Source organism: Xenopus laevis, chromosome 1S (assembly GCF_017654675.1).
Source record: "Xenopus laevis strain J_2021 chromosome 1S, Xenopus_laevis_v10.1, whole genome shotgun sequence".
Lineage (NCBI taxonomy): Eukaryota > Metazoa > Chordata > Amphibia > Anura > Pipidae > Xenopus > Xenopus laevis.
Genome location: NC_054372.1, coordinates 183,755,870 through 183,779,828, shown reverse-complemented (window position 1 = coordinate 183,779,828; position 23,959 = coordinate 183,755,870). Strand labels below are relative to the sequence as shown.

At 40.3% G+C, this 23,959-nt stretch overlaps 1 protein-coding gene across 2 annotated transcripts in view; it reads left to right on the top strand.

The window, feature by feature from the left end:
* Positions 1–5,823: 5,823 nt before the first annotated feature.
* The window catches only part of nim1k.S (NIM1 serine/threonine protein kinase S homeolog), a 42,659-nt gene continuing 24,523 nt past the window's right edge, over positions 5,824–23,959 (top strand). The window contains exon 1 of one of the 2 annotated variants that reach the window (XM_018244499.2): positions 5,824–6,412. The gene's annotated coding sequence lies outside the window, so the exon portion shown is untranslated. The remainder of the gene's footprint in view (positions 6,413–23,959) is intronic. The other variant, XM_041580580.1, reaches the window with a different exon arrangement.

The window sequence follows — 23,959 nt, the reverse complement described above, 5'->3', positions numbered from 1 at the left end:
GTGAAAGGGATGAGTTGGGTGCTCAGGTAGCAAGGAAAGCTGTCACATAGCAACCAAATCCGTGCACTTCCTTGCAGTAGCTACTGTATTTGGAGGACCCGACAAGCTAATCATTCATTTGAATTTCAACTTAAGATGAAAAATGAATATTATTTTAAAGGGGGGAACTATCACTAAAATTAAAATTTAATATAAGCTTCATCATACTGAAATAAGAAACTTTTTAAATACAAGCAATTAAATATTCTGTATTGTTTCTGAAATAATCAAGTTTACATTCACTATTCCTCTCTTAGTTTCTCTTCATTCTCTCTTTATTCAGGAATTAGGTGTCAGATATTCATTGACAGTTAGATCCAATATATCTCATAGGGGGGCTCCTTTTGCCTAGAAGATGTACAAGAGCTCACTCTATTAAAATCACCAGACATCATGTCTCTCTACATGCAGAATTTGTGAAAAGGGCAGTTATTTTGTTTGTACTGGAATCCGTTATTTGAGTGAGCTCTAATTCATCTACTAGGAAAGGAGCCCCTCCAGAAGATATATTGGATCTAACTGTCAATGAATATCTGTCACCCAACTGCCGCATGAAGAGAGAATGAAGAGAAACAGATGCTGAGAGAGGGATAGTGAAGATAAACTTGATTATTTCAGAAACAATGCAGAATATTTAATTGATTGTATTTAGAACGTTTTTTATTTCAGTATGATGAAGCTTATATTACATTTTCATTTTCGCGATAGTTCCCATTTAAGGACGGCCGTATTCCTTAAAACTATTTCTCTTGACCAAACTGTTCAGACTGAAATTATTTAAAGGGCAAATAAATCTACCTGTATTACAGTGCAAAAGTACTCTTCTGAGTTCTTCTGCATTTTACATTTTTTTTTAAAGATTTCCTAATATTATGAATGTGTAACAGGAGTGCCCCCTGCTCTTCTGTCTAGAGGCGGAAGGGTCAGATAGAAATGAAATATATGTAAGCTTCTGCTGCAGTTTGGGTATATGTCTCCTTCAATTATATTTTTTTGTTAAATCCGAAATGGCTAATCGTTTAACTTGGGGAAAGAAAGCAAGTCACACTTATTGAGAAAATGTGTTTAAAAGCTTTTCAGCGGTGTTCACATCCTACCACAGTTCGCTTCTCATACATTTCTCACTGGCAGAAAGTGTAAAAACCGTTACACAAAATGCAGTCGTCTTTGTAGAAAACTCTTTATCATCATTTGTCCCAGAGATAAAAACTGTTATTGACAATGGTTTCAGATTTACAGTTTAGGGCAGAGACACATGTGGAGATACAGGGAGATTTAGTCACCCGGCGACAAATTGCCTTCTTCTCCCCGAACTGCCTTCCCGCCAGATAAAATCGAAATCGCCGGCAGGATGGCACTCGGAGCGCTTTGTTTTCGGAAGTTGGCTCTTGAGGAAACTTTGGGCGACTTCAGAAAACGAAACGCTCCAAGTGCCATCCAACCGCGATTTAGATCCTAAGGGCAGAGACACATGTGGAGATTCGTGGAGATTTAGTCGCCCCGTGACAAATCGCCTCTTCTTCGGGCGACTAATATCCCCGAACTGTCTTCCCGCCGGCTAGAATCTAAATTGGCAGACGATGGCACTCGAATCGCTTCGTTTTCTGTAATTGCCTCACGAGGAAACTTCAGGCGATTTAGAAAAACCACATGCTCCAAGTTCCATCCCGCGGGCGATTTAGATCCTAAGGGCAGAGACACACGTGGAGATTCGGGGAGATTTAGTCGCCCATCGACAAATCACCTCTTCGGCGACTTATCTTCCGGAACCGCCTTCTTGCCGACTAGAAACTACATTGCCGGGCGATGGCACACGAATTGCTTAGTTTTCCGAAGTTGCCACACGAGGAAACTTCAGGCAATTTCGGAAAACAATGCGCTCTGAGTGCCATCCCTCCAGCGATTTAGATCCTAAGGGCAGAGATGCATGTGGAGCTTTGCGGATATTTAGTCGCCCGGCAACAAATCACCTCTTCTTTGGGCAAATCTAGAATCTAAATTGCCGGCGGGATGGCACTCAGAGTACTTCGTTTTCTGAAGTCGCCCGAAGTTTCCTCAGAAGGCAACTTCGGGCAACTTCGCTGGCGGGATGGCACTCAGAGTGCTTCGTTTTCTGAAGTTGACCGAAGTTTCCTCAGAAGACAACTTCGGGCGACTTCAGAAAACGAAGTGCTCCGAGTGCCATCCCGCCGGCGACTCACACTCTAGCTGGAGAGAAGGCATTTCAGGGAGATTAGTCGCCCAAAGAAGATGGAGATTTGTGGCTGGGCGACTAATCTCCCCTGAACGCTACGTGTGGCACCACCCTTAAGTTGGCCATAGAAGCAAAGATACACTCGACAATCCAAAAATCGTACGAATCTTCATTTCAAACTATTTTCAGAATGTGTGTGGGGTGTCCGACATTTTTCGTGCCATGGGGATCGGTTGTTCAGTCAAACGAACAGGTTAAAAGATTTATATTGGCTACTGAGCCTCCAGCTCTGATTTGTGCAACCAGCAAAACACTTAGGGGCAGATTTATCAAGGGTCAAATCTTGAGTTTATGGGAGTTATTTAAAACTTCCATGAAATCGAAATGTATTAAAAAAAAAAAAATCTAATTTTTCAAAGTTGGATGAATAGGATCAACCCAAGAACTCGAATCAAGGTTTTTTATGCGCAAAAAAATGTCAGGAAGGCTGCAACTCCAAATTGATCCCATGACGTCTTCCATAGGCTAAAACAGCAATTCGGCAGGTTTAAGGCGACGAATAGTCACATTTGAGTTCTTAGTTAATATATAAGATGAACCACCCCTTTAACCTTATCAAGGGTGGAAGTGAAAATTCGAATTTCTGAGGGTTTTTTTATGGCCAAAAATGTCAAATTCGACTAGGGAATTGTTAAAATTCGATTCAAGTTTTTTTTTTTAAAAAAAAAAAAAAAAATTCACATTCGATTTTCAAGAGTTATCATGCACAGGGGTGGTTCACCTTTAAGTTAACTTTTAATATGTTGTAGGATGGCTAATTCTAAGCAACTTTTTAATTTCAATTCATTATTTTTTCATAGTTTTTGAATTATTTGCTTTCTTCTTCTGCCTCTTTCCAGCTTTCAAATGGGGGTCACTGACCCCATCTAAAAAGAAATGCTCTGTAAGGCTACAAATGTATTGTTATTGCTATTTTCTCATCTTTCTATTCAGGCCTCTCCTATTCCTATACCAGTGCATGGTTGCTAGGGTCATTTGGACCCTAGCAACCAGATGGCTGAAATTGCAAACTGGAGAGCTGCTGAATGAAAAGTTAAATAACTCAAAAAACACAAAAAATAAAAAATGAAAACCAAATGCAAATTGTCTCAGAATATCACTCTCTACATCATACTAAAAGTTAATTTAAAGGTGAACAACCCCTTTAAGTCCATCTTTGACACCAGCAATGGGGACCACACAGTTCAAGGCAACATGTTTTTCCCGCACGGTAACCTGAAAATGTTGAAACTATGATGCGAGCACATTGGTACTTTAAAAGACAAAATAAAAGATCTCTTTTTGAAATGATACATTTTTCAAAATGTTTTGCACTTACAAGATCGTAGACAAAAGTAATGGGCGAATAAATTCGCCTCGCGCAAATTCACGTTGAATTTCTGCATTTTGCCGCCGGAGAATAAATTTACGAATCTCCCATGAAAATTCGCGTCAATTTCTGATTTCACGATTTTTTTTTGTGAAAACGTTTGAATTGCTTGATTTTTCCATGAGACCGTTCGAATCGCCTGATTTTTTTTGTGAAAACGTTCAAATTGCTCGATTTTAGTGAAAACTTTAGAATTGCTAGATTTTTTTTGTGAAAACTTTCGAATTGCTCAGTTTTAGTGAAAACGTTTGAATTGCTTGATTTTTAAGTGAAAACTTTCAAATTTCAAGATTTTTCACAAATTTTTCGCAGTAAATTCGCAAATTTTTCGCGGAAGTAAAACAGGAGAAATTGGCCCATCATTAGTAGACAATAATGTAGATTCAAACCCAACGTGTTTCGTCAACCAGATCAGTGACTTCTTCGGGGGTTTATCATCAAGTCAATAACAAGTCTCTATAAACAAAGAAACCACATTGTGGCGGGGCAGGCAATATATGATTGACAGCTTAGATTTTTAAACAAGTTTTTAACAAGTATGGATGTTTTAATAACAAAAAGAATTTCGGTTTCACGTTTTACTTAAAAAGGACTTTTCATTTATACAGCTTTTTATGTCTGGGTGGCAGGTCCCCTTTAAGCTAGGCTGTAGATGGACAGCTTCTCAACAACCATTCAGTCACAATTTTTTTATGGTTTTTACAGGTATCCGATTTTCTGTAGATTAAAAGTCATTACAATTAATTTGCGGCTTCAATTTCCTTGTTCTACCTCATCATTCCATGTGTTCTCACAAATTCATCCTCCATTCAGATGCTAAAAGTGCTGTCTGGTTACTAGGCTGATTACGCCATAGCAACCAAATAGCAGTTTAAAGGAGAAGGAAAGCTACTTTATCAGTTTATTGCCAATAGATTAGCCACAATAGTGCAAGCTATAAGACCATATTTATTCTGCAGAATACTTTACCATACCTGAGTCAACAGCTCTAGAAACTCTGTTTGTTTAGGATAAACCTGCCATATTAGCTTGGTGTGACATCACTTCCTGCCTGAGTATCTCCTTGCTCCCTCATAGCTCTGGGCTCAGATTACAGCAGGGAGGGAGAGAGGAGCAAACTGAGCATGCTCAAGTCCTAGCCCTGGAGGTTGTGACCACAACAGGAAGTCTGATTACAGAAGCCCATGTGTACACAATTGAAGAAAAGAAATTCAGTGTTTATTTTGACAGAGGACTCAGAGCAGCATTACTATGAGGGTTTACTTGTGTATTTATATAGATCTTTCTGATAAAGCTTACTGAAATGTAGCCTTTCCTTCTCCTTTAAAGTCTAAGCCGGAGAGTGGTAGAACAAGTGATAAAAATAATACAAAACCCTCAACAAAAAGAAAAAAAGCCAAGGCGACTGATTCAAAGGCCAATAAAAGGTGTCATCTCTACCCCTCTATAATGAGTATATGAGCTTATTGGCCTGTGTATTGGGTGTTTACAGGTTTCTCTACCTTTGAATCGTTTTTTTGGCCTGGAAAATGTTGTCGTACGGGGCCCCGTGATTTCTGATGGCGGCCCTGGCTATGGGCTTGCCCTTCACTCGCCAAAAGGCTTCCTTATCATATTCTGTCTCATCTGATGCAGAAGTGATTAAAGGACAAGGAAAGTAAAACTAAAAAAGTAGTCTAGAAATATTGTACATGATGTTTTGTGCTTCTGTACCAGCCCAAGGCAACCACAGCCCTTTAGCAGTAAAGATCCGTGTCTCCAAAGATGCCCCAGTAGCTCCACATCTTCTTTTCTGCTGATTCACTGCACATGCTCTGTGCTGCTGTCACTTACTGAGCTTAGGGACCCACTCACAATATACAGGACACATAGAATAGAAATGTCACAATATAAGGCTGATTAGTAATTAATACAGATAATTACTACATGGCAGCACAGAAACCAGTGCAATTAGCATCAGAATTTAATAATCAGCAAACCTGTAGCATCAGCTTATATTACAGGGGAAGCTCATTTTCTGCTGGATAATTAGTGACGAGCCCTAAACTTAGCTTCTCAACAGCCAATCAGAGCCCACTGAGCATGTGAGTGTCACAGACACTTTCCAAGATGGTGACCCCCTGTGACAAGTTTGAAGTCCTGGATCATTGCTGCTATTGACAAGCTGAAACTTTAGTCTGACGCAAAAAGTTCAGTATATAAACCATGGTGTTTTATCCCTATTCATTTTTAGGGTTTAGTTCTCCTTTAAAAGCCCCATGTTACATAACAAGGGAGCAGCAGCTGAAGAAAAAGCAAAGCTCTGTGTATATTTTCAGTCAGGAAACAGCTCAAGCACAAAGGGCTTTCAGATTAAGGAAGGATAAGGCTTCTCCGGAACCTAAATCCACCTTACTTTCTACCTGAAATAGCAACGTTGGCCTCACATCTCCTAATTCCTTCTGGCTGCCATGGTAACCAAGCCACTCTCCCAGACCCCTCCTAGAATAAGCCCATTCGCTTTCCAGCCTGGGGAAGGGGGGAGCAGTGTGATGGAGACTGCTTGTGCTCTCAGACAACCTCCTCTCTCCCATTCACACTGAATACTCCCTTATTTTTCTAGAATGGATGGCTGTGCTAATGGCAAAACAGCCGCCTTAGTAGAAATAATGATGAGCAGCACATGAACGCTCTGCAGCAGCTCCAGCTTCTTTCCTATGGGGTCACCCCTGGGCACCACCTGAGCATCTCAGGCCTAAAGGGGGAACCAGGTAAGGCTTCCTGGGAAATACCGGCTTTAAATATATTTATATAGTTGTCTGCTGTTGGAGAACTACATTTCCCAGGATCCCCTAGTTGGGGAAATGCTTGTTTTAAATGCATTTTGGTGGGTCGCCCCACTGCAAGCATTATCCTTGTGCATTGTCTGTTAGATGGGGCGACATGTTAACGTTGTTCATCTGCTTTACTGAAAGTGTGAACCCCTTCTAACAGGGCACCATGAGTGAGCCAACCCGCGGGGCTTTTAACCCTTCTGTGTTCATGGTCGTCCCCAGTGAGTTCCATCATAACTCCCACCATTTGGTTTGTGTTCTCCTTGTTTGTTTACCTCTTCCAATGCTGTGAAAATCCACATCTCAATTGTGAATCACTAATACTTCCAGGTTCTGCTGTTGCCAGTTGGCTGCGTAATACAACGCTCTCTCTCGCTCTCATTGCCGGGTTCTATGGTCCCTCCAGTCTATAAGAATAAGAAAGCACCAAGTTACTGGCCAGATAGGACTGGCCAGATATGGGATGACTTTGACGTAGTTGGCCAGCTTAAATATATTGCAATATATGGACAAACAATCCCTGTGTTGTTTAAAGGGTAAGGCATTTTTCAGTAGCAGTATGCACAAAATGTCTCTGTCTTAAATATATTGATAATGGGTTGAGTGCAGAGGACTCTTGTATTTGACTATATGTATTTTGTGGTCACAGCCTCATTGCACCCCCGCCTAATGGTTTTAAAAAATAGTGGTGAGCGCAACTTTCCCTTGTTTGTTACTGTCTTTTCCATTGGTGGAGTCTAGTGCTGTTTTAGCTGGTGCCCTTTATTGTTTGGATTTGTTGTGTCCTGGTGAAAAAGACTATAGGCTGGTGTCAGCAATACTAGTGATGCCAATAGTACTAAATTTCCCAGCAACCCCTGATGCTCTTTTTCTATATTCCTTCCTTATGTGCTGGGACAACCCATGCTCTTAATAGTGTAGATATCTAATGTCATGCCTTTTCTTTATCGATCAGAAGACGACTCCTTGTGGGCCTGGGCCTCATTAATTGAATGTGCAGAGCTACAATATGCCATTCCATACAGGGTGTTTATTTGTAATTAGGGATGCTCTGAATCCACTGTTTTGGATTCGGCCAAATACCGAACCGAATCCGAATCCTAATTTGCATATGCAAATTAGGGCCGGGAAGGAGAACATTTTTTAATTCCTTGTTTTGCGACAAAAAGTAACATGATTTCCCTCCCGGCCTCTAATTTTCATATGCAAATTAGGGTTCGCTTCGGCCGGGCAGAAGGAATCGGCCGAATCCGAATTCTGCTGAAAAAGGCCGATTCCCGATTTGTAATGTTTGTCAGCATACAATAAATTGGCTGGTCTGTGTGCATTGCATTGTATAATGAGAGAGCCGGTAAATACTAATCTGTACAAGGGCTGCAGAGTGTCCATAAAGTGCATAGGCTCCCGTCTGAGGGTTTATATGGGTTTTATTGTGTAAGGGCTCTTACAGACAAACGTTTTTAGCTGCGTTAAAGCCGCAGGGGAGCGCAGGAGTAGACGCGTTGAATACTTTTCAATGGGATTGTACTCATGTAAGCGTCGAATGCAGGTCGGGACGTCGCATGTTGCATTTTTCCTGCGTTCGCGGCTAACATGCGTCTGTGTGAGTACAGTCCCATTGAAAAGAATTCAGTGCGTCTACTCCTGCGCTCCCCTGCGGCTGAACGCATGAAACCAGAATGCAGGGGAGCGCAGCTACAAAGGCTCGTCTGTAAGAGCCCTAAGGCTGCCTGTACCAGGGTCAATATAAACTGCTGACCTCTAGAGACTAAGTCAGTTGCTTATTGGCCTGCCCTGTTCTATATCGGGCAACTGACGGCCCTCACCTGACAGGTCTGCCTGGGGGTCTGTTATGCTCTGATTGGTGGCCTTGTGCTGAATCAGAAAAAAATCCAGTTGACTTATTACCTTGCCAATCAGGTGTCTAACTGCGCTGCAATGGGACCTAATAAACTGCTGATTGGTTGTTACTGATCCCCTGTTATTCTATATGTCCTACTACCTTTACCCTTAAGACAGTAGACATGCTCTCAGCCTTCTGTTTACAACACCCCGTAGCATTAAGCTGCTGCTGCAGTGAATGGACTAATGTAGTAAAGGTCTTGAATTTTGCACCAGGTCTAGTTACGTCCTAGCAACCAATCGGATATTGACTTACAGTCATGTAGCCATTAAATGCTAAGTACTGATCGGTTGCTATGGGTTACTAGACCTCGTTCAAACCTTGCGCCTTTTCATTACACGACCCCAGAAGTGTTAGAATGCTTTTATGCTCTTTTATGGAGATAAAAATATATATATTTAAGTATATTTCATTAATGTCAATATTCTAAACAGCTATAGAAATTTATAGCAAAATGTAGTTCCCGCACAATATTTACTACGGTTCAGTGACCCATAGACCCAAACAAGCGACCGTTACCTTTCATTAGTCTAGTGCAGTTGGAATCACAAACCAAATAGACCATTAGACATGGAACAAACTTGGCATCTGTTGTTTCCCCTAGAGCAGTGATTCCCGAACTCTAGGGCTTTCTCTCCAGGGAGTGCTTGAAGGCAAGTTAGAATATCATTTTGACATTCTAGGTACACCTAAAAAGCCTGGCATGAGGGTCAGTTAGAATGAGATTGAAGTCGGCCGTAGACACAAAGATCTGATTGTACGAATTGAGGATTCGTATGATTTTCGGACCGTGTGTGGAGAGTCCCGACATTTTTCGTCCGGTGGAGATCGGTCGTTTAGTCAATCAGACAGGTTAAAAGATTTCTGTCGGCTGCCGATAATATCTCTGCGTGTATTGCTGATCGTATGATTTTCAGTGGGAGACTGTCACTAGCTTTTGTCGGACATAACTTTCGTACGATTGCTGTCAGGGGCAGAACATCGGCTGATCTGTTCTTTTAGTACTTTATTTGATCTGAATGGTTAGTGGCAGGTCGGGAGATGGGGAAGTCCGATTTTACGTTGATTGGTACGATCGGATCCTTGCGTCTATGGCCAGCTTTAGGCTAAAACTTTATTGTTGCTATAGATATTCTTGGAACTGTGGCAGATACACTGCTGTGTTCTGTAACCTTGTTATGAGCGTAAGTGAGCCTGACCAAAGCCTGAAACTCCAAGACGGGCTTGAACTGAAAAAGTCTGACAGCTGCTGCCCTAGAGGGTCTTGTATTGAATGTGCTAAGGCAAAATCCCTGCATTTCCCTACAATGAATAGCAGTGTTATAGATTTGCTCTGACATTGCCTTGGCATCACTAGATACATGACTCTGATAATAATAAGCCGGGAAGTTTGATACTGCTAATTAAAAGCTAAATGAGTGCAATGTAGGTAAAACACGGGGAGCATTTGAATGATGTAATCAAATCACTGAGCAATAAGATCAGCATACCGTACTAAAAGTTTATTTATAGGTGAAAAGGTGAAATCCTCATAGCAAACAATGCCAGTCAGCAGCAGCAAGGGCCAGAAAGGTATTGTCCTGTATTAACTGGAGGGAAACCTTATTGTTCCCCTTTGATAATGTTGCATTTCCATTAAACAAACAAAAGTTTATGTCCAACAAAAGACATACATGCAGAGATATTATCGGCAGCCGTCAGAAATTTTCTAACCTGTCCGATTGACTGAACGACTAATCGCCATGGCACGAAAAATTTCCACACACGGCCCGAAAATCGTACGAATTGAGGATTCGTACAATTATATCTGGACGTCTATGGCCAAAAAAGAGCAACTATGCTAAGGTTATGGGATCCCAGTTATGAAGAATGGCTGCCAAAACTGCCACATCTAGCCATAGTCAGTTATGTTCCCAAACTGTCATCAGCCAAAGTCAGGCCCGGATCTGTGGAAAGGTCACAAAGGCCCAGGCCAAAGTGTCCATCACAAATATATAGAAATAATCAGCTCTCTATGCCCACTTCTTTCCCCACACCCTATTAATAACATCAGAACGTGTATCGGAGTTCCCCCGTTGTACCAGTGTATCTGCCCTACTGTATAATCACATTGTGCCTCTTACATAACCAGCGCTGCTGTACCCATGTGCTTGTGCTGTGGACACTACAGAGAGATCAGGGGATTAGAATGTTACATTCCTGATTTGCCATCCTGATTGCACTGACTTTGTTCCACCAAAGAGCCTCATGTCAAACCATGTGATTCCATTATGTTCTAAGGCAATTAGCTCATCAGCTCAGAGATGGATTTGATAGAATTTGATGCTCAAGGGAGAGAATAAGAGTTTATTTTCCTTAGTAGGGAATCTCTATGTATCCTGTTGCCTTGATGTATCAGTTCTCAGGGCTGCCAGCAGATATTCTTGGGTCCCTTACAACTACATTATCTGCCACTTCTACATGACAAGGTATTGCCCTGGATCATGAGGGCCTACATATTGCTGCATGAGGAATATACTCCATATCCTTTTTTCTTTATATGTGAGCAGGTGATACTATCGTTTTTTAAATATCCTGTGCGCCAATCCCCAGTGCTCTGGTCCAGATGAAAATTTGAGCAGATAAAAGGGAGGGGATGGGGGAGACGAATAACAGCGCACCTAGGGGCACCCGGAACCTTGGTGAAAGATTGGGCCGAATACCGAACTGAATCCTAGTTTGCATTGCAAATTAGGGGCAGGAATGGAAAAAGTGGAAAAAATTGTTCTTTTGTGATTTTCCTACCCGTCCCTAATTTACATATGCAAATTAGGATTCGGTTCGGCCAGGCACAAGGATTAGGCCTAATCTGAATCCTGCTGAAAAGGCCGAATCCTGGATTCGGTGCATCTCTAATTTAGATATTATTATTAGTACAGGTGTGGGATCTGTTATCCAGAAACCCGTTATCCATTCAGAATTATGGAATGGCCGTCTCCCATAGACTCAATTTTATCCAAATAATCCAAATTTTTAAAAATTATTTCCTTTTTCTCTGTAATAATAAAACTGCCTTGTACTTGATTCCAACTAAGATATAATTAATCCTTATTGGAAGCAAAACCAGCCTATTGGGTGTATTTAATGTTTACATGATTTTCTAATAGACTTAAGGTATGAAGAAAGATCCGTTATCCGGAAAGCCCCAGGTCCCACGCATTCTGGATAACAGGTCCCGCACCTGTATTTCACTTTAGTCCAAATGGCAGCATGGATTAAGGCAGAGGTCCCCAACCTATTATACCCATGAGCCATTCAGTTGGAAAAAGAGTTGGGGAGCAACACAAGCATGAAAAAACATTCTGGGCTGCCAAATGTTCAAACAGCTACAGGAATAGCTAATACAAATAATATAATAACAAACAAATAATTCACCAAGTCTAAACCCTTTTAAGAAGAGTTTGGATGGTAATTAAAGGCCACTTGGACAGTAAATTAGTAGGCAAAGTAACCCAGACTGGTGTATTTTTGGGAAAAGAGAAGTGCAGCCTGGGATATAGAGATTAGAATTACTTACGTAGAGGGTTTCCAAAAAAAATGGAGCCTCCCACTATTTTGGGGCTTAATTGTCCAACTAGAAAGGTCATAGTTGGTGTGTAAGGGCAATGACTGTCACCCGTGATAGAAAATGCACAACTATGGGCTTCAATTCTCCAAAAAAAAAATGCCTATACGAAATCGCAGATGGTAACACCCATGCACCCTTGCGGGGGAACATCGGGAGATTTCTGGGATACGTAGATTTTTCCATAAGCAATTATAGTTATAGAGGATTGTTTGCTTAATGTCATTTTACCAAGTCAATCATGTATGTATTTATCTGCTTTATGGGCCCATCCTACCAACACTGGTTTACGTCTTGCCCCGGGTGACTATCTGTGACTCTATGGTTTTGTGTCAAATGCATTTTAGCAACAAATGAAAAAACAGCCAAAGGTTACAGGCCACGGGCAAAGTTCCCTGGTGTGCCGGTCAGAATATTTACCCACCTATTTACCCACCATATAAAGCTGTGCCCACATTTGGAAAACTAATAGGTTTTCTCTCATATTCTCAGATTTCAGGCTTCTCTGCCCAATAAATCTTGAATGGAAAAGCAATAGCAATATACTGCTGTTTAATGGGTCCTGTGTAGGAGTTGAATGCTGTTTCTGCTGATGAATACATAAGAGCTCTGCTCAGCATTGGAATATACGTAAATGTGTTTCCACCATATAATGATAGTGTTAATAGAATTTCCAGTAATTATACAATAATATCTTTCTGCCATGAAATGAGAATTCTGATGACATGTAGAGATGCTGGAACTCTGGCTGAGGGGTCAGTGTAAGGGAAGCTACGGGTTTTCTTGTATACTTGCAATCAAAGGCCGATTAATACAGGTTTGTGCACCAATCCAGATGCACTTCTGCCTTCTTCTCCCTGCTGGTGCATAGGGTTGCCACCTGGCCGGTAAAAATGATGCTTGATGCCAATGTTATTAATAAGAAAAAACAGCAAGAATATAGGAAGGCCGGTATTTTTTTCCAGAAAAGGTGGCAAACCTACTGGTGCACCTGGCCGGACCCAGCATCTCAAATATACAGAATAAAAATTAAAGGAAATAAAAATCTTTTTTTAACAAGCTAGACCGGCCCCTTATCACACTGGGCCCGTAGGCTATATCCTCGGGGAGCCTGTGCATTGATTGCACAAATCCAGATAGAGAGTCTATCTGTGCCATTGTGGGTCACAGCTTCTGCCCTTTGTTCCCAAATTTGAGGTATAACGACACTATGGAATTTCCAAAATGTGGTAGGCTTCACTGTGAATCCTGAAGAAGAGGCCCACGTGTTTGGTTGAGAATGAAGGTATTTAATTTTTCCTCCTTTTTGTTTTGATGCAATTAGCAGTTTTATTCAGGCAATATCATCAGAACTTTTTGTATGAAATGAACAAATAAAGAATCTACAGTAATTCTCTTAAAAACCTCCTCTCTTCTCTGCTAGTAAGATTGGTTAGCCACCATGGGTAGCCCGTCAGAAAACCAGGTTAACACATGTTCTAACCTTTCCACTATTGCAATGCTCAGAATAACATATGGCACATGTTTTGTCTTTTGTTTTGTTACCTTTAGGCAGTTGTAAGAACTAGGGATGCACCGAATCCACTATTTTGGATTCGGCCGAACCCCTGAATCCTTCGTGAAAGATTCGGCCGAATACCGAACCGAATCCAACCCTAATTTGCCTATGCAAATTAGGGGTTGAAAGGGGAAAATATTTTTTACTTCCTTGTTTTGTAACAAAGTCACACGATTTCCCTTCCCGTTCCTAATTTGCATATGCAAATTCGGATTCGGTTGTGCCGGACAGAAGGATTCGGCCGAATCCGAATCCTGCTGAAAAAGGCCAAATCCTGGCCGAATCCCGAACCGAATCCTGGATTCGGTGCATCCATAGTAAGAACAACATAGTGGAAAAACACAAGTGTCAGTTTCTAGAGCAGTGTGGTTTACTCTTCTCTTATACAAGTGGTAGGGGCAAAATGTCAACCTTATGAATGAAAACACTTTATAATTCTATACTAAATATTAGGAAGGATAAAGGGGATATAGATAATGTTTGATTGCAGGTGCCGGTGCTTTTATTTTAGAGTTGTTGCTCTAGTAGGAGGATGCTTAGATTCCAGTAACATGAACAGTATTTCCTGTATACATTACAAAGGAGCTCAGTTATAAACAGATTTCTAGACAAGTCTGTTTATATTGGAATCCAATGTAAGCAGCGTGGAGCCAAGCTAGTTCCTATAGGCCACACATACAGTAGGGCTGAGTACAAACAATGCACCGAATGCAACAAGTTGCTGATAAGTTCTGTAAGGCACACTCCTATCTTCCAAATGGCCTTACTTGTAATTGCACATTATACATTTGGTTGAGGGAAGAATTCGAAAATCCAAAGTTAAAATAAATACAAGACAATCTATGGGGCTGAGAGTTATTATGTAAGTCGCTGTTACTGTAAGGCAACGTGCAAGTATGGGACATGTTATTCAGAATATTCAGGAACTGGGTTATCTGGGATCTTTCTGTAATTTGGAACTTTAAGTCTGCTAAGAATCATTTAAAAATTAAATAAAGCCAATTGGATTGTTTTGCCTCCAATGAGTATTAATTATAACTTATTTGGGCTCAAGTACAAGCTACTGTTTAATTATTACAGAGAGACAGGAAATCATTTTTCCTTTCTCCTTCCCATAATTCGAAGCTTTTTGGATGATTAATGGACTTGGTGCAACAAAGAGAAAAATACTCACAAATAATAATAACTGTTACTGTAAGGGAATATGCAAGTATGGGACCTGTTATCCAGAATGTTCAGAACTGGTGTTATCTGTAATTTGGATCTTCATACCAAGTCTGCTAAGAATCATTTAAACATTAAATAAACCCAATAGGAGTATTTCGCCTCCAATAAGGATCACTTATATTTTAGTTTGGATCAAGTACAAGGTACTGTTTTATTATTACAGAGAGAAAGGAAATCATTTTTAAAAATTTGAATTATTTAATTAAAATGGAGTCTATAAGAGACAGCCTTCCCATAATTCTGAGTTTTTTTGGATAACAGGTTTCTGCATAACGGATCCCATTCCTGTATATCCATTCAAGGTTCAGCACTCCTTCTCTTGAATGAACTTCAACTAAAGTTTTGGGAAAGAAAACTGCCCAATCCTACATATAAATGTGAAAGGACAGGGGATGATCAATGGCCTTGGTGCAACAAAGAGGGAAATGCTCACAAATATTAATTTTTTTTCTTGCAAATCATCTGCTTCACATTGGCTTCTTCATTGCATTACCGCTCTCTAAATGCACTGGTCAAGGTAACTTAAGAAAAGATATTTGCCAGCCGTGTGCTTATTGATGTGTTTAGAATACTAATGGGATTGTTGTGAATAATAATGATGGTGCTTGTATTCCTAAAACTCTGTCCATTTCCATTTAGACTTCAACTGTCCAGGGATGCTGGGAGTGCAACCAGCTGATTAGACTAGGCCTTTCCAACCAGAAGCTCAAGGAAGTATTGCCCAGTGGATTTTTATGGGTCCTGGAATATTCGGAGGATCAGGATTTATTTACGTGGCTCACCACCCCTCTTGTACTTGCCCCAATCAATGATATTACTTAACAGTAAAGAGTGTAGCACTCGCATGATGCATAGCGTGCCGTGTTCCGACTTAACAGGAGCTAAGGCTTTGCCCTGGGGGCATATTTTGTTCTGTAAATTCATTCAATTAATTTTTTTCCAGTTTTAATAACTAGTTATCCAAAATGAATTCCTGCAATATTCCCAGCAGAATTAGAATGCTGTTGATTCAACAGGCTGGGATTGTCAGTTGTGTAACTAATTGCGCTCATGATCATGCGCTGGGGAATGCTTGTTTGCCATCTGGACATGTTCAAGCAAAGCAATCGAGTCCATCGAGGGATTCCAACCTGCGGCCCATCCAGCTGTTGTTCAAATGCAATTGCACTCAGTTCCAGCCGTATATTCTTCCTTGCAGACTATATCTGCACACCTAGCAGCAGTTATATTAGAGAAGAAATCATTTGAAATATTTGATACAGACTAGTGTTCTATTAGTTCCTAATGTAGCTGCACATTTGTATCAGTGTAGTAACTTTAATCAACCAAACAGATATTTGCTTTGCCTATTAAAACTGCATTTGACTGTTCCAGGCTGGGTTACTATTCGTTTCCAGGCATTACTGGTCCCATGAGCAAATTGTTCATCAACATAGATTGGTCAATGGATGGAACACTTCCATGAAGATGTGTGGCTTTATGGCCTGGTTTTGTTCCATTTCCTTAGGGGAGTTTTCCATATTGATAAAAAAAATGCACCTTCAGGATCTTTATAGGTTACAGGTCTAGTAACCTATAGCAACCAATTGCCAGCTGATAAATAACTTTTCCAGTATCCCACAATACCCTGCCACCCAAACCAGTACATTTTTGTGCCTTAAAGGAGACCTAAGCCCTGTACCTTGTCTTCTAAACCAATACCTTTAGGCTGTGTCATTCTTCCTAGCGTTCAATGGCGGGGCTGCTCCTGGTGAGAACCTTGCCTCAGACGGCAGCGAACAGCCGGTTACCAGGGGCAGCAAAAAGTCGCCCTTGTAATTTTAAGAGCTGCATTTCCAGGTTTTAACATTCGCTCCACTAATGCAGAGAACGATATTGTGCTCATTGCACTAACGATGCGAAACGCCCTTTGACTCGCTCCAATGCTGATGTTTTAAGCACAGAGCAGGAGAGGGGCAGTAGCCCCAGGATCACCCCTATTCATTGGTGAGGTGGATCATGTGCAGCGATATTATTGGGGAGGGGGCAGGGGGCCTTGCATTAGTTAAAAAGGGAGGGTGAGTGTTTAGTTCTCTTTCTATGTCTATTTAGAGATTTTATAGTTACAAAACAGTCCAAGGAATGTACGTCTTGCACAAAATAGTTTTTAAAACATGTTTATTATCAATATTCAAGCTCATTTACTCTTATTTGTGCTGAAGTTAATTTGCACTTTGCCCCCACTAATTCTTTTTTCTTGATATCCAGTATCTATAGGTAGCAGATCCAGAGAAAGGGATATTCTAGTTCAGCTAATGAGAGAATGACAAGTCATTAGGGGATATAATATATCAAAGCCCTGTGAGAGCCGCATACAACAGAGGTCAGAAAATAATAACAACTCACTATGGAATAAACTGCAAATCATGAGAGATTTATGTAACTGACTCCTGCTCTACATAACTAGCTAATCCAATATTGGGAATTCTTCCTGCCTTAAAGCTGGAAGTTACTCTTAAGTACTCAAATAAAGGACATACCGGCATTAAAGGGCTTATGCAGTCATAGAAAGAAACCACTTCGGAACAGGATCTCATAGCAGCCAAACATCACTTTAGGGGGTTCAAATGTTGACCCAATACTGTAAGAGATTCACTGGGAAACAGCAGAGAAAAAAACCGGAAGCACACCATTGCTTTGAACTGTGTCAAAAGTGATTTTTTTATCCCATTTACATCAGCAAAAAGGGCAAAATTTGTGCCCCTCCAGGCTCTTTATCATTTTTTCCTCTTGTACCCTTGTACAAGGGAAGGGTGTTCTGGTTAAGCACCCTACACTTCCACGAGTGTAAAAAAAATTAGGTTGAGCTCTCCAGTATCGTACGTCCCTGGTAAACTGTAAGTAAACTGTAAGTAATAATAATTTCTTAGGTAACAACCAATTCTATTATTTCTGTGCTGCCATGTAGTAATTATCTGTATTAATTACTGATCATACTTATATTGTGACATTTCTATTCTATGTGTACTGTATATTGTGAGTGGGTCCCTAAGCTCAGTAAGTGACAGCAGCACAGAGCATGTGCAGTGAATCAGCAGAAAAGAAGATGGGGAGCTACTGGGGCATCTTTGGAGACACAGATCTTTACTGCTAAATGGCTGTGGTTGCCTTGGGCTGGTACAGAAGCACAAAACATAATGTACAATATTTCTAGCTACTTCTTTAATTAGGCTTTAGATCACTTTTAAGGGCAGTTTTCTATTAGTGCCTATATGCAACTCATTTATCAAGCGCTCCTGATGAAATGGCTTTTTTCTGAATTTATTGTGTTTGCCGCAGCTGTTTGTTAGCAACATTTGCCAGCAGACGCTTGTGGGTGTATTAAATACACATAGTTTGTTGCTACACCGATGGTTTATAGGGTGCTCATATGTATCCTGCGACTGATCTCCAGAGCCCACTATCAGATGTGTTTATACTCACCAGCCAATCACAGGGAGCGGCAGAACAGAGGTAACCAGATTGGATTCATTAATATCTCAAATACCAGCACCGTTACATGATCAGAGATATTTCCCTTCTGTTTCATCCTCATACTCCCATACTGTATTGGAGCAGTTTCTTTTTTTATATCACTTTCTTCTATAAAGAAACTGAGAAACTTTTTTTTTCTTTTTTCTTTTTTTTTTTTTTACAAAAAATACAATTACAAATGGCCAGTGAAAAAATGGTGGCTTTTGGTTTTGACCTTGTTTAACTATTATTTTTTTTTATTTTTAATGAATCCTTATTTTTTATTTTGTTAAATAATTTGATTCCATGTTTTTTTTTTATTTTATGTGATTTATATCTGTTCCTGCTTCAGTTTTCTAGCAATAAATCTATCCCATATCTATCACGCAATAATTTATTATATTGAAGATAAACGGAAACCAAAAACGCTGTGTTAGAGTTTGAAGGCCTAAGAAACAGATCATGGCCGGATGGAAAAGCTCGGTCCTGTCAATAGATCAAGTAGATCAGTAGATCAAGTTGTACATAAGAATGTATGAATAATAACCTTGGCCAATAAGTTTCTTTCAAAAGTAAGGGTTAATCCTACTTATTAGGGATGTGCTGAATCCAGGATTCGGTTCGGGATTCGGCCAGGATTTGGCCTTTTTCAGCAGGATTCAGAATCTGCCTGGCCAAACCGAATTCGAATTTGCATAAGCAAATTAGGGGCGGGAGGGAAATCTCGTGACTTTTTGTCACAAAACAAGGAAGTAAAAAATGTTTTCCCCCTTCCCACTGCAAATTAGGATTTGGTTCGGTATTCGCCCGAATCTTTTGTGAAGGATTCAGGGGTTCGGCCAAATCCAAAATAGTAGATTCGGTGCATCCCTACTACTTATAAACAAGGTACATTTCCCTTCTGCCTTCTGATATATGGACTTTTTCTCAAATATGCACATTATTGTCCAATGTTTTATTTATGACAAACCTATAGATTTTGTAATTTCTTGAGCTAGACAGGAAAAAATTAACTAAAAATTGAAATTTCCAACTCCCTGGTTCTTGTGAGCAGGTTTTTAAGGCACATAAAGCCTCTTCATAAGGGACTTTAGATTGTAAGCTCTTGCAAATAGGGTCTTTTTTTTACTCTGTGACCCTTGTTTGTAAAGTTATTTTAAGACCCCTGTTCATTATAAATGATTGTAAAGTGCATTCATTTGCTGATGCTTTACAAATAAATGACGAGGAAGACTTTTGCTTATGTGTAAAACAGACGCAGGGAAGACTCAGACCTGTATCCCATACCTGCGGCCATTTAAATAGGAGAAAGTAAACACAATGGGGCAGATAAAAAAAATTCGAATTGAGAGCTATTTATTGTGTACGTCAACTAGGGAATAGGCTTGGGCAAATTTGACCTGTTTCGTCAAAAATTAGCCACCGGTGAAATGACGCCGACGCCCATTAAAGTCTATGGGCGTCAAAAAAAATGTTGACGCGCGGCGACATTTTTTTAACCACAAGTCTATGGGCGTCATTTCTGCGGTGAAACAAGGCAAAATAATTTGCCAACCCTACTAAGGAATAGTCCAAATTCGAATTTGAAAAAACCCACGAAAATTCGAATATCGAAATTTATCATGTACTGTCTCTTTAAAAATTCGACATCGACCCTAGGGCCCACAATTGGATCAACCCGATATCGCCCACCTCAATGTGGGACTATCGGGTAGAGATCCGGTCGCCAAACGAGTGGGTCTCTCTGTATATGGCCACCTTAAGTGTTTGTGAATGGCTACCTTGCTTTCTGGAGCTATTGTGCAACTACATCCCCCAGCATCCCACAGATAAGCAGAGTTTATTAGGGACTCTGGGAGTTTTATTTATAACAACAGCTGGACGGCAGTCGATTGCAAGTCCCTAATTCAATGTATTTTTATGGCTGAGGCCCAGATTTCTCACACTGAATGTCTAATTCCCAGTGAATTTCCATGGTCGGTGCGGTGTGAGGTGAGAGACACAGCAGAGCTTTGTGCAGTTGTAAGAGGAAAAGCCCAGACTGAATATGAGCCAACAGGGCAACTCTCACTTCAATCCCAGGCAAGTGAGACACACAGCCCAGTGCTACTCTATGGACACATCAAATGGCTGCTGGGAGAGCAGCAGGAAGGATGAAGCGGATTATCGTTATTAATGTTTGATGGGTTTATCCGAAAGGGGACACGGTGTCCTCCCTGCTAACTAGTCCAAGGTAAGGGCAGGAATCGGAGTGCTTAAACGGGCATTCAACCGGCCGCTTATAGATTTAGAGAAGGAATGTTTGGCTTGGCTTCTCTTGCCGAATAAACAGGGGTACTCCCATGTCTGGAAGGTTCTTACTTTAACACTAATATCTCAATAAAGCCAACCGTTTGCTGATCATTTAACCACTGCTTTGCTCTGCATATTGATACAGGTATGGGACCTGTTATTCTGTTATCTGGGGTTTTCTGAATAATGGATCTTTCTGTAATTTGGATCTTCATACCGTAAGTCTACTAGAAAATCATGTAAACATTAAATAACCCCAATAGGCTGGTGTTGCTTCCAATAAGAATGAATTATATCTTAGTTGGGATCAAGTACAAGCTACTGCTACTTTATTATTACAGAGAAAAAGGAAATGGTTTTTATAAATTTGGATTATTTGGATAAAATGGAGTCTATGGGAGACAGCATTTCCATAATTCTGGGCTTTCTGTATAATGGGATTCTGGATAACTGATCCCATACCTGTATTTTCAAGCAATTTTATTCTGTTTATTCTATTTAAAATACTATTGCCTTGCCAGTTACTGACAGCCAGAAAGTAAATAGATTCTGTATTATTGGTTATTATTATGTATGGTTATTATTCTTAGTTTGTTCCTTTTTTTTCTTTCTATTCTGGTCCTCTCCTATTTGTGTTCCAGACTGTCACTCAAACCAACACCTGGTTTCTATGGCAGCCTAGCAAACAAAAAAAGCTGCAAATGTTTCCAAAAAAGTAATTGTGTATATAATAATTATTCCTTCGATCGAATGATAAAATCCTTCAAATCGTACGATTCGAAGGATTTTAATCCAACGATAGAAGGAATATCCTTCGATCAAAAAAAGTTAGCCAAGCCTATGGGGACCTTCCCCATAGGCTAACATTGAGTTCGGTAGCTTTTAGATGGCGAACTAGGGGGTCGAAGTTTTTTTTAAAGAGACAGTACTTCGACTATCGAATGGTCGAATAGTCGGACGATTTTTACTTCGAATCCTTCGATTCGAAGTCGTAGTCGTAGTCGAAGTAGCCCATTCGATGGTCGAAGTAGCCCAAAAAAAACTTCGAAATTCGAAGTTTTATACCTTCGAATCCTTCACTCGAAGTTAGTGAATCGGCCCCTTAGTATGTTACAAAATGGCTAATTCTAAGCAACTTTGTTATAGTTTTTAAATGTTTCTCCTGGCTCTTTCCAGCTTTCAAATGGGGGTTGCTGACCCCATCTAAAAAAAAAAACCAAAGGCTACAAATGTATTGTTATTGCTAAATTTTATTTCTCATCTTTCTGTTCAGGCCTCTCCTATTCATATTCCAGTCTCTTATTCAAATCAATGAATGGTTGCTAGGGTACCTAGCAACCAGATTCCTGAAACTGCAAACTGGAGAGCAATTTAATAACTAGTGATGGGCGAATAAATTCGCCAAACGCGAATTTGCGGCGAATTTCCGTGTTTCCCCACCGCCGAATAGATTCACAAAAATTCGCCAGCATCAAAAAAAATTTGGATGTGCGTTGGATTATTAGATTGTGCCAAAATTGTTACACGTCAACATTATTCGGACTCCCATTGACTTTTATGTGGGCGCCAAAATTGACGTGGGCGTCAAAATTTGCGTTTTGTAAATTCTTCGACGTTTCGAGAATTTCGCTGGAAATTCGATAATTTTTCTGCGAAATGGGACAAATTCGGCCCATCATTGTAAATAACACCACAGCCTATATAAAAAGGCCGCTGACAACTGCGTAACTACAGAGGAAGCAGACCCTGCGGCTGCAGGGGACCAGGAGTTATAGGGGCTCCATGAGGCCCTAATTCATATACAGTTTCAATAAATATTGGTAAAACAAGTAAACATTTTGGGGCCCTGAAAAATTATTTGCTGTGGGGCCCAGTAATATCTAGTTACGCCACTGCTCAACTCTACTCGGATGACAAAACAGTACAGTATTAAAAATGGTAATACAAGTATGGGACCTGATATCCAGAATGCTCGAGACCTGGGGTTTTCTGGATAACAGATTTTTCCTTAATTTGGATCTTCATACCTACTCTACTACTTCATACCTGGTTTACTAGAAAATCATGTAAACTTTAAATAAACCCAATAGGCTGATTTTGCTTCCAATAAGGATTAATTATATCTTAGTTGGGATCAAGTACAAGCTACTGTTTTATTATTACAGAGAAAACTGAATTTTTTTAAAAAAAATGTAATTATTTGGCCATATTGTACTTCTGAGCCTCCTGGATAACGGGTTTCCGGATAACACGTCCCACACCTGTAGTACAGAAACTGTAAATGAATAAATACAGAAATAGATAAACCTTGTAATACACAAAATGACATGAATAGACGAGACGAGCACTAATAAAAGAAGTTCAAAGTCATAGAGCGGCACCTGATCGTGATAAATAGGGAGCACATGACAAAAGCTGCGCAAATGAAAAACAAACCATGAATAAGCCTTGTTAATTTAATATTGATCCCCAGATGCATTTAGAATCAAGAGAGCTCTGGGTCTTTGAAGCATCGGCTGCCTTTGATGGCTGAGTATTGTACAGGTGCTGAAGAACTGACATATAAATGGTTTCTATGGAGTCTCTCGTGCACTTCTGTTACTTCTGTTCATATGTCGGGAGCAGAGATGGTCTCAGCACAAGCAAACTGTCAGCGCTAATAGGAACCATAAAAACCAGGCCACTGCCACATAGACATTTTCCTGTTAGTTGGGGGTCTATAAAAAAATCTTGGGGGGGGAGGGATAATATAATAAAACCTGGTCAGCTCTGCCATCCTTTATTGGCTACAGGTTTGTTTCTCATCAGCCCAACCATTTCACAAACATGTGAACCACATGGGCCTATGATTAAGTGCCCTGGAGGGCATGAAATGCGTAAGGCCAATGGAGACATTGTTTTTTTTAATGAATTTACAATAAACATTATATTTCTAAAAAAATTTTTGGTGGCCCTTGTGGAATTGATCTGAGAGCCCGACACCCCTTTTATCGTATGTTGCTGGTTTATCCGCTCCCTCAGCTGAGGGGCTGTTCTGCGTAGTGAGTGATCAACATATTCTATATCCTGTGCCCCTTCTCTTTTCGGTGGTTTAATGTTATTAATCAGAAAGCTCCAAATTTCAGGTTGGCCGTCTCCTTTAGAATCCATTTTAATCAATGAATATTTTTAGGGTGTTTTCCCCTTTTTCTCTGTTATAATAAAACAGTATATTTTACTTGATCCCAACTAAAATATAAATAATCCTTATTGGAGGCGATACAATCCTATTGGGTTTGATTAATGTTTAAATGTTTTTCTAGTACAATAAAGACATGGCGATATAAATCATGGACAGACCCAGGGGCGCAACTACAAGGAAGCAGACCCTGTGGCTGCAGAGGTCCAGAATTCTGCACTGAAATCCAA